This window comes from Sciurus carolinensis, chromosome 8 (assembly GCF_902686445.1).
Source record: "Sciurus carolinensis chromosome 8, mSciCar1.2, whole genome shotgun sequence".
Taxonomy (NCBI): Eukaryota; Metazoa; Chordata; class Mammalia; order Rodentia; family Sciuridae; genus Sciurus; species Sciurus carolinensis.
Window position 1 is genome coordinate 120,758,855 of NC_062220.1, and position 15,226 is coordinate 120,774,080.

A 15,226-nucleotide genomic window follows, 5' to 3' on the forward strand; every position below is an offset into this window, starting at 1 on the left:
GGCTTTCAGGGAGCTGTATTTCCCTCGATTCATTTCTTTTCTTTTATATATGTACACTCACACACACACACACACACATATTATTTGTTGACGGATCTTTATTTTTTAAAATATGTGGTGCTGAGAATCGAACCCAGTGCCTCACACATGCTAGACAATTGCTCTACTACTGAGATACAGCCCCAGCTCCCATGTTTCTCATTTCTTGTCTCTCACATGAGAGCATGTTCTTGGAGCTGAGACAGCAAGGAGCACTGGGAACAGGCTCACCCTCCCAGTAAGAGATCATGGGGGTTCATGAGAGATGGAGACATGCCTGGTCCTGCATCCAGGGTGGGAACGACCCTGTTGAAGTGAGAATTCTAGGTTTTGAGTTTCTGCAGTGCAACTAGAAGCAGCCAGCCCACCTCTAGTCTCTGAAGTCTACAGATCCACTACATTATTCCAGGGAAGTGACCACTTGGTCCCTTCAAGCCTTGCTGTCCATGAGTACTTTGTTTCCATTTAAGTGAACATAGCCTCTGCATCCAGCATCTCACTGATAGTAGTCACATACTGTTGGTCTTTGGAACCAATTGACCCTTGTTAGCCAATTTCAGGTTTGCTTTTCCATGAGGGGCTTCAGCCTTGAGCAATTCCTGTGCCCATGTCTGTAATGTCTTGTTTTAAAATTGCAAACAACAGTACATACTTGTATTAGTGAGCTTTGCATCACCATAATGACATACCTGATGCAGGCTAATTTTCATAAAGAAAAGAGGTTGGGGCTGGGGTTATGGCTCAGTGGTAGAGCACTTGCCTGGCATGTGTGAGGCCCTGGGTTTGATCCTCAGTACCACATATAAATAAATAAAATAAAGGTTCATTGACAACTAAAAAATATTTTAAAAAAAGAAAAGTGGTTAATTTAGCTCATAGTCCAAATGGTGTGCAGGCACTAGAAATCATCTCTCTGGGTTTCATCACCTCATGACCAATGGCAATGGTGGGAGTGTGTGCAGGAGCAAGTGATTGCTTTGCCAAATAGGAAATGAGAGAGTTGGATGAGGCCCGATTCAGGCTTTTGTTACAACCCTCAGCCAAGAACTACTAATGGGTTGCACGAGAACTACCTCAATATGCCTTTAATTGCAGCTTCCCCATAAACCCAAAGACTTTCTAGTAGGTGCCACATCTCAAGTGTTCCTCATTTCCTTCATTACCACACTGGGGATCAAGCTCTCAATACATGAACCTTCGGGAGACAGGCTCAAACCATAGCACTACTCACGTTCATGTTAGCAAAAATAGAATTGCTTCTTCAAGAACGGGCCTGATAGCAGTACACAGTGGTGCACGACTGTAATCCCAGTTACTTGGGAGACTGAGGCAGGAGGATCACAATTTCCAGAATGGCTTGGGCAACTTAGCAAGACCATGCTCATAAAAAGAAAAAAGGGTATGTCCCATATGATATCTTGAAGTGCCAACTGCAGATGTCTGCAAGACCCTTAGGACACTTATGACTTCCTCCCCTGCCTCTCTTCCCCTCTTTGTTCCTTGGATCCTGACTCCTGGCCTCCTTACTGTCCCTACAACTTGCTAGATACATTTCCACTTCAGGGCCTTTGCACTTGCATTTCCTTCTGCCAGGAGCACTCCTCCCCAGGTTCCTGAAGTGTTAGTCCCTTCAATCATTTGGGGTGGCCCTTCTTGACTGTTCAGCTAAACCAGCAGTTGTCACACTCCCCTCTTAAATAACACATGGCACAACATATTAGACATCATGTGGTATTTGTTCTCAGCCTGTGTCAACCACTGGTATTTTCCTCTAAGACTGAGACCCCAGGTCATTTAGGCTATGTCCTCAGGTCCTAAAGCTTTGCTTAGTATTGAGCTGAATAGTGGATACATGTGGAATGAATAGTTCTAGTTATACTGGATAGATCAGGGGGCCCAGCTGGAATGAATTGAGGATGGCCCACATCTGAGTCAGCAATGGGATCTGACTTGAGTCCTTGCTATGGCTTTGATCAGTTCACTCTGGGTCTCTGGGCCATGGTGTCTCCATTGTAGAACGAAGATCCTCATAGGATCTTCCTTCAAAGGTGGTTTGGCAATGAAGAAGTAGGGTCTGGACAGGACTCATCGGAGATCATAGGAAGGAAGTGCCTCAGAGCTGTGCCTGAAATCAGTCCCTCCTTCGTGATTCCCAAAGCATAAGGGACCACGGGAGACATGGGAGGAAGGCAGGGTTGCGCCTGGGCTGAGAGGCCCCAATAATAGCCCAGACTGGAGATTGTACAAGATACAAAAGGAGAAGAATAGGGAAGAAGGTTCTCCAAATACCCAGAGAACTGAGAATGGAGCTGAGGTCAGCTGGATGAAGGACTCCAAAGACAGTGCTTCCTAACCCTAACCCACAAACTCTGAATCTGTTATGTTGTGTGATAACAAAGATCTCGTAGAGAGGATGATGTTAAGGAGACTGAGGTGAGAGATTATTTGAAACTATCTGGATGGGCTCAAGGAAGGGTCTTTACAAGGGAAAGAAGGAGAGGGAGGTCAGAGTGAGAGAAGAAGATGTGGGGATGAAAGCAAAGGAGAGAAAGAGGGAGAGAGAGAGAGTGAGGAGAGAGAAGTCGGGGAGGGAGAGCAAGGGAAAGAGAGCCTGAAAGGCAAAAAGAGAGATTTGTAGATGCTACATTACTAGTTTTGAAGTTGGAGGAAAGGGCCAGGGGACAGGAATCTGGAGTCCCTAGGTGGCCCAGGAATGCAGTGTCCTCTAGCAACTGGAAAAGGCCAGGAAATGAATTCTCCTCCAGAGCCTTTAGAAGGAGCAGGGCCCTGCTGACACCTTGGTTTTAGCTCCCAAAAATACATTTCAGATTTCTAACCTCCAGACCTTTGAGAGAATAAATGCATATTAGTTTGAGTCACTGTATTTAAGGTCTTATGCTTCAGAAGCCATGGGAGACTCCAACAGGAGCCGATGAGAAGACACTCTGTACCCTCAGTCCCAACCCAAGGTGACACAGGCCTGACTCTTGACCCTGCGTCCTACCACCTCTAACTCCCATGATACGGTAAAGTGGCTGGAGCCCAGGGACTGTATGAGGGGCTGGGATGGGGCTGGAATGTAGTTTTACCACTCCTTCATTGTCAGAGTGTGGTTGGAGCACTAGATTCTGCTAGTCTCAATATAGGACTTAGTTTTCCTGCTGACATTCACAATTGAATGAAGTGTTTCCAATAAATATTGATTTTTCCACCAAAGGAAGATAGCAGGTGACCTTCCATGCCACCCACTTTAGAGAATCACCATGTCCTGAGGCCATTGGTTGGTCACCTGTGAGTGTGAGAGCCCAAGGCCCCTCTGCTGAAGCCTCAGGTAAAATGTCCTCACTTCTAATTGTACAAGACACCCTACCTCAGTGTTAAAAACATCAGTTCCTGGAGGTTTTCAAGATGGCGGACTAGAGGGGGACTGCATTTCATGCCGCTCCAGGACTCAGGATTCAAGAACAGAAGGTATTGAGAGACTCGGGAAAAGCGCTCAGAATCTCTCCCACTGGGCGAGGCTACCCAGACGGGATGGTAGTCCCAGAACGCAGGGAACTTTGTGGAGTAGAGTTGCCCAGTGAGACTCCCCCACTGAAGCTGTGAACCCAGACAACCAGGAACATTGTAGAGGAGGGGCTGCTCAGCGAGAGGCTTCGGAGGAGAGCAAGGGTCCCAGGACTGGTGGCAGGACCGGACCGCAGGCAGTTTCTCAGAGAAAGGGCCGCCCAGCGAGATGCTTCAGCACAGAGCGAGGGTCCTAGGATTGGGCAGTAGTTCAGGACCCTAGGGAACGTCACAGAGGAGGGCTGCCCAGCCCAGGTGGTAGTTCTGGACTGAAGGGAACTTGAGGAGAGCTGCCCAGTGAGACATCCCCACTGGGTAAGTCTTCCCTGCTGGGCGAGGCTTTCCCACCAGGGCAGTAGAACCAGAGATACAGACCCAGACAGCCATGCCCCAGCTGGCAGTCTAGTCCGCCTTTTGACTGACCATTGGTCAACAAGTGGAGGCGCCTCTGCCCACTAGGAGGGAATATACCCCACCTGAACACTCCACCCCTAGAGGGGCAGCTTCCTTGTGGAGCAATGCATTATCAAGTTCCTCCAAGACTTCAGGCTTCTGAAGGATAAGAGGGGATATACTAGCAATCTTCAGGGACATTAGAAGTCAATAGAGGAAATCTGCAATATCTTAATGATCCACTGATTCCTGAACAATATGAGAAAACAAGGGAAGAAAATGCCCCAAACAAATCTAGATGTTACATCAATAAAATCCAACGACAGCATGGCAGAAGAAATGACAGAAAGGGAGATCAAAATGTACATAATTAAAATGATCAGAGAAGCAAACGATGAGATGAAAGAGCAAATGCAGGCATTGAATGATGAGATGAAAGAGCAAATGGAGGCATTGAATGATCACACCAATCAACAGTTAAAAGAGCAAATACAGGAAGCAAAAGATCATTTCAATAAAGAGTTAGAGATATTGAAAAAAAAAAAACAAACAGAAATCCTTGAAATGAAGGAAACAATAAACCAAATTAAGAACTCCATAGAAAGCATAACCAATAGGATAGAACACCTGGAAGACAGAACCTTAGATATTGAAGACAAAATATTTAACCTTGAAAACAAAGTTGAACAGAGAAGATGGTAAGAAATCATGAACAGAATCTACAAGAACTGTGGGATATCATGAAAAGGCCAAATTTAAGAATTATTGGGATTGAGGAAGGCTTAGAGAAACAAACCAAAGAATGAACAATCTATTCAATGAAATAATATCAGAAAATTTCCCAAATCTGAAGAATGAAATGGAAAATCAAGTACAAGAGGCTTATAGGACTCCAAATATACAAAATTACAACAGACCCACACCAAGGCACATTATAATGAAAATACCTAACATACAAAATAAAGACAGAATTTTAAAGGCTGTGAGAGAAAAGAACCAAATTACATTACATTCAGGGGGAAACCATGTACGTCAAACAAATCCTTCTCAATTCCAGAAATCAAATAGATCACAACACAATAATACTAGGTGATTTTAACATGCCTCTCTCACCACTGGACAGATCTTCCAAACAAAAATTGAACAAAGAAACCATAGATCTCAATAACACAATCAATAATTTAGACTTAACAGACATTTATAGAATATACCATCCAACAAAGAGCGAATACACTTTCTTCTCAGCAGCACATGGATCCTTCTCTAAAATAGGCCATATATTATGCCACAAAGTTACTGTTAGCAAATACAAGAAGATAGAGATACTACCTTGTACTCTATCAGATCATAATGGATTGAAATTAGAATCAAATGTCAGAGTAAAAACCAGAAACTGCCCCAACACCTGGATATTAAATAATATGATATTGAATGATGAATGGATAACAAAGGACATCAGGGGGGAAATAAAAAATTTCTTAGAGGTAAATGAGAACAAAAATACACATATCAAAATCTCTGAAAGACTATGAAAGCAGTACTTAGAGGAAAAGTTATTTAATGGAGTGCATTCAATAAAAGAAAAAAAATTCAACAAATAAATGACCTAACACTACAGCTCAAAGCCCTAGAAAAAGAAGAACAGAGCAACACCAAAAGTAGTAGAAGACAGGAAATAGTTAAAAACAGCTGAAATCATTGAAATTGAAACTAAAGAAACAATCAAAAAATTGACAAAATAAAAAGTTGGTTCTTTGAAAAAATAAACAAAATTAATAAACCCTTAACCACATTAACAAAGGAGAGAGAAAACTCAAATTACTAAAATTCATAATGAACAGGAAATATCACGACAGACACCAGTGAAATACAAAAAACATAATTAGAAGCTATTTTGAAAATCTATACTCCAACAAAATAGAAAATCTCAAAGACATCAAGAGGTTTCTAGAGACATATGAATTACTAAACTGAACCAGGAGGACATACATAATTTAAATAGATCAATTTCAAGTAATGAAATAGAAGAAGTCATCAAAAGCCTACCAACAAAGAAAAGTCCAGGACCAGATAGGTTCTCAGCTGAGTTTTACAAAACCTTTAAAGAAGAGCTCATTCCAATACTCCTCAAAGTATTCCATAAAATAGAAGAGGAAGGAACACTCCCAAACTCATTCTATGAAGCCAATATCACCCTGATACCTAAACCAGACAGACATATCGAGGAAAGAAAATTTCAGACCAATATCCTTAATGAACATTGATGCAAAAATTCTCAACAAAATTTTAGCAAATCACCTACAAAAATATATTAAAAAGAGTGCACCACGATCAAGTGGATTTTATCCCAGGGATGCAAGGTTGGTTCAACATTCAGAAATCAAAAAATGTAATTCACCATATCAACAGACTTAAAGTCAAGAATCACATGACTATTTCAATAGGTGCAGAAAAAGCATTTGATAAAATATAGCATCCCTTCATGCTCAAAACACTAGAAAAAATTGGGGTAGTGGGAACATTCCTTAACATTGTAAAGGCCATCTACGCTAAGCCCATGGCCAATATCATTCTAAATGGTGAAAAACTGAAAGGATTCCCCCTAAAAACTGGAACAAGGCAGATATGCTCTCTTTCACCACTTCTTTTCAACATTGTCCTTGAAACTCTAGCCAGAGCAATTAGACATACCAAAGAAATTAAAGGAATACAAATAGGAAAAGAAGAACTCAAACTATTTCTATTTGCTGATGACATGATTGTATATTTAGAGGAACTGGGAAATTCCACCAGAAAACTTCTAGAACTCATAAGTGAATTCAGTAAAGTAGCAGGATATAAGATCAATGCTCATAAATCCAATGCATTTTTATTCACAAATGATTAATCCTCTGAAAGAGAAATTAGGAAAACTACCCCATTCACAATAGCCTCTAAAAAAATAAAATACTTGGGAATCAATCTAACAAAAGAGGCGAAAGACCTCTACAATGAGAACTACAGAACACTAAAGAAAGAAATTAAAGAAAACCTTGGAAAATGGAAAGATCTCCCATGTTCTTGGATAGGAAGAATTAATATTTTCAAAATGGCCATACTAACAAAAGTGCTATACAGATTCAATGCAATTCCAATTAAAATCCCAATAACATACCTTACAGAAATAGAGCAAGCAATCATGAAATTCATCTGGAAGAATAAGAGACCCAGAATAGCTAAAGTAATTCTTAGCAGGAAGAGTAAAGCAGGGGGTATTGCAATACCAGGTCTTCAACTATACTACAAAGCAATAGTAATAAAAATGGCATGGTATTGGTACCAAAATAGACAGGTAGATCAATGGTACAGAATAGAGGACATGGACACAAACCCAAATAATACAGTTTTCTCATACTAGAGAATGGTGCCAGAAACACGCAATGGAGAAAAGATAGCCTCTTCAACAAATGGTGTTGGGAAAACTGGAAATTCATATGCAACAGAATGAAACTAAACCCCTATCTCTCACCCTGCACAAAACTCAACTCAAAATGGATCAAGGACCTTGAAATCAGACCAGAGACACTTCATCTTATAGAAGAAAAAGTAGGTCCAAATCTTCAACATGTCGGCTTAGGATCAGACTTCCTTAACAGGACTCCCAAAGCACAAGAAATAAAAGCAAGAACCAATAACTGGGATAGATTCAAACTAAAAAGCTTTCTCTCAGCAAAGGAAACTATCAGCAATGTGAAGAGAGAGCCTACAGAGTGGGAGAAAGTCTTTGCCACTCATATTTCAGATAGAGCACTAATTTCCAGAATATATGAAGAACTCAAAAAATTCTACACCAAGAATGCAAATAACCCAATCAACAATTGGGCTAAGGAATGAACAGACACTTCACCGAAGAATATCTACAAACAATCAACAGATACATGAAAAAATGTTCAACATCTTTAGTGATAAGAGAAATGCAAATCAAAACTACCCTAAGATTCCATCTCACCCCAATAAGAATGGCGATTATCAAGAATACAAGCAACAACAGGTGTTGGCGAGGATGTGGGGAGAAAGGTACACTCATACATTTCTGGTAGGGCTGCAAATTAGTGCAACCACTCTGGAAAGCAGTGTGGAGATTCCTCAGAAAACTTGGAATGAAACCACCATTTGACCCAGCTATCCCACTCCTTGGCCTTTACCCAAAGGACTTAAAATCAGCATACTACAGTGATGCAGCCACATCAATGTTCATAGCTGCTCAATTCACAATAGCCAGATTGTGGAACCAACCTAGATGCCCTTCAGTTGATGAATGGATAAAGAAACTGTGGTATATATATACAATGGAATATTACTCAACCATAAAGAATAACAAAATTATGGCATTTGCAGGCAAATGGATGAAATTGCAGAATATTGTGCTAAGTGAGATAAACCAATCTCAAAAAACCAAAGAACGAATGATCTCTCTGATAAGCAGATGATGATACATAATGGGGGATGGGAGGAAGGTAAGAATGGAGGAAGGAGGGACAGTATAGAGGGAAAAGAGGGGTGAGGGGGGGATGAAAAAATAACAGAATGAATCAAACACCATTACCCTATGTAAATGTATGATTACACAAATGGTATGCCTCTACTTCATGTATAAACAGAGAAAGAAGATGTATTCCATTTGTTTACAATAAAAATAAATTTTAAAAAATCATGGATATTTGGATTATTTCTAGTTTTCTTCTGTCATTAATAATGTTGAGATAAACATCTTATTTGTAAATCTTTGTTTATGACTTTGATTATTTCCTGCCCCACCAGGATAAATTCCTAGAAAGGGAATTATATACTTTAGATAAACACAATTTCTTTCAATAACTTGCTACCTCTTGCTGGGTTTGTTGTATATTTAAATGTCTATAGACAGTCCGTGAGAGTGTCCATTCCTCTCTGGTATTGTCCCTCTAAGTTCACTCATTAATTCCATAGGAATTTTGGCTCCTGGTCACCATGTGACCTGCACCTCCTGCCATCCCCAGGTGCTGGTTGTGGTTCCTGGTCTTCAAATCTGGCCTCACACCTCCCAACCCAGAGCCAATGTTTTTCAAAATAAAGCCTGACTCTTGACAGTCCCCTACTTCAATTTCTCTAAAGTCTCCTCCTGGATTGCAGGACCAAGGTCTGGAAACTTTATGGTCTGCTGGTCCTACCCCGTGTGCTTCTTACTTCCTTGGCACCCACCCTTCCCTCTCTACTGCCCGCTGCTGCCTCTGCTGGGTGCCCCTGTCACCAGCCAGTGCTCATTCATTTGTGAGACCCACGTGAATATCTGCCCACAGAGGTAGCATCCCTCCTTTCCCTTTATGTCTCCTAAAATGGCCATAGGTCTCTCCCCATCACTGGACAGACCCCCTTGGCTCAGACCCACTCTCTTTATGTCCTCAGGTCTGACCCCAGTAAACATTTATGTACAAGTCAGTGAGTACTTGTACTTTTGTGAGACCAAGCCAAGCCCTTGCTCCCCTCTCAGTTTGCTTTGCAGAAAACCCCTTCTCTTGGATCATCATAGAACAGGGCTGGAGGTGTAGCTCAGTGGTACAGCAGAGCTTAGCATGGGCCAAGTCCTGAGTTCAATCCCCAAGACTCCCCTTACCCCCACAAAATACAGGACATGCTTATGGAGTCCTACTGTCCCCAAACACAAGCCACTGGTCCTTCTTATCTAGATCTTCCCCCTGGGGACCCCTGAATAGTCTGAGGCAGAGGATGACAAAACATTGGCCTGGGGACTTAACAATTGTTCTAAGTCTTTCAGAATCATAATCAGGGGCTGATTTGCAGATCCTAAACACCCTCTGAAGGGTTCCCAAAGACCCCAACTCCTCTGGTGACCCTGGGGTAGGGGGAGCAGCCCCCAACTTAACACTCTCCCAGGAAATCAGGTTAGAGTTCTCCCTCTGTAGTTTGTCACAGAATTACTTACTCAGCAAGAATTTTCTAGCCCCTCCTTCTGATGAGTTAATGGAGACACAGAGGGAGAATTTCTTGTCTAAGACACATAGTAACTTGGGATTTGACCAGGACCAGCTAGAGACCTGGGAGAATCAGTACTTCTGGACATGGTGTGGAGCAAGCTTGGAACTGGAGATTGGGATTTTGGGCAATTTCAGTTCTTTAACCTCAAACTCTCTAGTTGGCTGCCTGGAGTACAATCTGAAGGGGAGAGTGCACTAGGGGGCAGAAGAGACCAACAATAATGGGAGCCTGAGCTAGAAAGCATTGGAGCTCTTCAGCAGGGAGAGTGGGGACTAGGATGCAGGAACAGAACTCTGGCTCCACATTCCTGCTGTTAGATTTCTGTCAGTATAGCAAATACCAGAGAAAAATAAATTTATACAGTGAGAAGGTTTATTTTGGCTCACAGTTTTGGAGACTTTATTCCATGATTGGTTGACCTTGTTGCTTTGGGCCTGTGGTGGCAGTTTGATGAAACTGGAGCCTCCTGTTTATTCAGACCTGGAGGTGACAATTTTCAGCAAACAGAACTCTTTGCTGAGTCCCTTTCCTAGGACCATAATGAAAAAAAGTATGGGAGATTTCAAGACCTGGGTCAGTGGTTGACCCCTCTGAATCTGATTTTAAGTAATTAGACCCTTTCAAGGGTTTGTATCATTTGATATTTTTTTCATGGATTAGAAAATTTAATATTAAGATGACAATATTTCCAAAGTTGATATACATTTTTAGTGTAATCTCTACCAAAATTCCAACTGCTGTTTTTGCAGAAATTGACAGGCCGATTCTAAAATGTATATAGAAATTCCATCAACCCAAAATATCTTAAGTAATCTTGAAAAAGAAGAACAGGTTGGAGGACTTATACTTTTAGCTATAGGTGGACACAGTACCTTTATTTTATTTTTATGTGGTGCTGAGGATCAAACCCAGGGCCTCACGTGTGTTAGGTGAGCATGCTACCACTGAACCACAACCCCAGCTGAGGACTTATACTTTTGAGCTCCAGAACTTATTGCAAAGCTGCAGTAATCAAGACAAAGCATAAAGATAGATATATTGATCAATGGAACAGAATTGAGAATCTTGAGATAAACCCACACATATATGATGACTTAATTTTTGACAAGGATGCCAAGACAACTGAACAGGAAGAGTAACATCAGGAAATGTTGCTTGCTAGGACAACAGGATATCCACATGTAAATGAATGAATTTCAACTCCTACCTCATACTGTAGACAAGATTAGCAAAAATGAATCAAAATCCTGGGGTAAGAGCTAAAACTATAAAACACTTATAAGAGAGCACAGGAATAAATTATTGTGACTTTGGATTAGACAATACATTCTCCAATATATTAAAAGTATGAGAAGTACATTTTGAAATTAGAAGTGACTTCAAATTTTTAAAAATGTGCTTAAAGGACACCATAGGAATGCAAAAAAAAAAAAATGACCTACACAGTGGAATAAAATATTTGTGCACTGTGTCTGATAATGGTCTGGTATCTAGAATGTATTAAGAACTCTCACAACCTAACTATAAGGAGACAAATGATCCAGTTAAAAATGGTCCAAGCCTTTGATAGATGTTTCTACAAAGAATGTATAAAATAACCAAAAAGCACATGAAAACACACTAAATATATTAGCCATTGGGAAGATGATAAAAATTGAAAACACAATGAATTACCAATTTACATCTACTAATATGGCTATATTTTTTTCAAATGATGTGTAATATATGTGGGGAAACTAGTGGGAATGCAAAATGATACAGCTGCTATAGAAAAATTTTGGCATTTCCTCAAAAATTTAAACACAGTTACCAAGTGATTCCACTCCTAGGTACATATCAAAGAGAAATGAAAATATGTGTTTATAAAAACTTGTGCATACATGTACACAGCAGTATTCATAATAGCCAAATACTACACACAAGCAACCCCAAATGTCCATCAACTAATGAATATATAAATCAAATGTAGTAGTAGTATATCCACGTGATGGAATATTTTTAGCCATAAAAAGAATGAAGTACTGATATATGCTTTGAGATGGATGAAAACTGAAAATTATTATACTACCTGAAAGAAGCCAGAAACAAAAGGAATCAGTATATGATTCTATTTACATAAAATATCTAGAATCCACGAATTCATAAAGAAAGGAAGGAGGTAATTACATGAATGACAAGGAAAGAGCGAAGAAGGAAGTACTGTTAACAGTATGGGGTATGTCCTATGTTTTAATACACTCTTTATTGCAAAATATCTAAGACTAATTTATTACAAAAAAGGTTGACTTTGGCTCAGGGTTCGGAGGTTCAATAGCATGGTGCCAGCATCTTCTTGATTTCTGGTGAGGTCCTCATGGCAGAGATGCAAGCACACAACTCCTTTTATAGCAAACCCATTCCCGTGGGTCCTAGATGTGCAGATACAGTAGTTCAAAGAGGGTTCGGTTCCTCCAGGGAGATGGAAATCTGATTTACGAATTGGGAGGAGGGAACAAGCATACTCTGAGCATATTCTTGCTCGTTGACCTCAGAGCACTATTTGCTCTGCCAGTGTCTGCCCAGTTGCCAGTGTCTGGAGGTGTGAAGTCTGGGGAAGTCTTCTCACCTGCAGGTGGTCTGTGAAGGTTTGCTCAGGCCACACTCACCAGGGAGGGGTAGGCGTAGCAGGTGGGTACTCTGATTATCCACACTGTAGAGTGGGTAAAGCTGAAGAACAGAGATATACACAGTAAGAGCTAGGCTTCCATCCTCAGTCTGGTGGGCCCCACATCACGATGCTTCCGTGTCTGGTCGACTCCAGAGCTGTGCTGAAGCCATTACGAACTCTTCTTTGGGCACTGTTTGTCTCTAAATTCCTGAAATCCCGTTCCGACTCCCTATCATTTGATTTAAATTTTTTTTTTTTTTTTTTTTTTTTTTGTGGTGCCGGGGATTTGAACCCAGGGCCTTGTGCTTGTGAGGCAAGCACTCTACCAACTGAGCTATATCCCCAGCCCAAAAATGAGGTTCTTAATGTCAGAATAGGCCTCCCCATTTCATAGCAGGTGAAATTGAGGTCCACAGGGTCAGTTGCCCAGGAAAACAAAGACTAATGTTGTCTAATCCAGGAGTGGATCCAGCTGTCCTGAAATCAGGAGCTGGTCTCTTTGGGCGCACAGTGTGTGTGGCGGGGGTTATGTGTGGAGCATGGGGCTAGGCTGGGCTGCAAGACTTGTCCACAGGAAGCTCTCTGCCATCTCCATCACCGGGAACCCAGTTCAGCCTTCAGGTGTGGTGTGTTTGTGAACTTCTTTCACCAAAGACTGAAGGTCAGATTTTGTGACTGTTGTAGGTGAAGAAGAATATTGACTTGAAATATCCCAGTTCTGATTATCATTATCACCTCACTGTTACTGTTTCTAAATTGTTTTCATTGAAGTTACTAAGGTTTTTTATAATGGTTAAAACGAAATCTCTTAAAACGTCAGTACAAAGAAAAATGAGAACATAAAAAATTTTTTTTTCAATAAGTTCACAATATGTATTTCTTGTTCACTTCTAAGAGACATTTCATCTTATTTACACCTACATGTATAAGACAATAACTATCATACAACAAATCACCCTACAGGGATGAAAAATAAAAAGACAAGTTGGTTCTAGAACATGCTCTGTATTATACCTAGTATTTCAATGTATTTGGGAAATAAAAGCTTTTTGAAATATTCTTAAGTTTTCTTCCTTTATGCAGAAACAGTATTTATTCAGTGAGAAACTAATTTTTACCATCTGATATGGACAAATTTTCTCCTCCTAAGTCATTTGATTGAAGGCACATCATCACAGCATTATTTTATCATTATCATTAGCATTTTTCACATGACTTGATACCATGTTTCTTTCTCTCACATAGACTATTACCTAACAGAAGTCCCCCAAAGGAGCCACAGTATATTTATAACAAAGAGAGAAAACTGTATTTCAATTTCTACTTTTCAATATGATGGTTTAATTAAAACAAAACTTAATCAGATATGAAACCCCAAAATATGAAAATCAGTTCATGCATACATCATGGCCATGATCATTAACACCTTCATAAAATGAGGGGAGAAAAGAAACATCTGCTGCTTCTTACCAAACTTCTATATTACTTTAAATTTTATTTCAAAAGATTATTTCTTTAGAAAGTGTTCTCCTGCTTGTGATGGTGTGAATATTCGGTGTCTTCTCAGGGCCATCCCTGGACAAGCAGATGAAAGCAGGTGTATATGAAATGGAAACAGTACCCGCTCCCAGGCTCCTGGTATTCACATACAGGAGACATCTTGATTTTCAATTTTGGCTCAGTTAAGAAGAAAAAAAGGGATGAGTTACATTTCTGGGGGGGAAAAGGTAGTCTATTTGAGGACACAGCAGTCCATTCACGTGTTTGGGCTTAGTCCTTCCAGCTTATAGAGTTTTCAGTACCCTGAAAATCTCCCTTCATGATCCCTGTCCTCCAGGGTCCTCTGAGTGTAGTTATTGTATCCACAAACAAATAATGTCACACATCAAAGGATTTGGAGCTTCCTAAGGAACAACCATGTCTGGTTATGTTCAGATTTAAGATATCTATGATAAATCTTCTCAGCAATCACTTTCTAACTTTGGGAGCCAATGCCTGGATTCCCAGTACCCAGATTTCAGTATGTGGAAATCATGTCAAAAAAGCAAAGTCCCAGAAGCTAGAGAGGAGTAAAGAAAACAAAAATGGGGATGGATCTCCTAAAAATCAAAGGGAGATCAATACAGGAAAGGGACTAAGGCATGGGAGGCAGAGAGGGTGGAAATGCTGGGGAGTGATATTGGCCAAATTATATTGTTATGCATTGTGTGCATGTATGAATATGTAACAAAAAAATTCCATCATTATGTACAACTATAATGCACCAATAAAAAAATTGAGAGAGAGAAAAAAAAAGCAAAGACCTAGCAGCCCAAGTGGACTGTCTCTAAAGCTCTGGCACATTCTCCACACCTCCACACCACTGAAAGGTCCTGTAAAGTATTAAAACAAATTAATTGGAAATAGCCAATTTAACTGTACAATAGGCTTTATTAAAATACTCCCTGAAGTTAAAAAATTCATGTAAACATTGCGTCTAAGTCACTGGAGAAACTTCAAGCCTTTTTGCTTTATATTTCCCAAGTTTCACAATTTTAATTTTTCAGCTTTCTTGAAGATATCTTT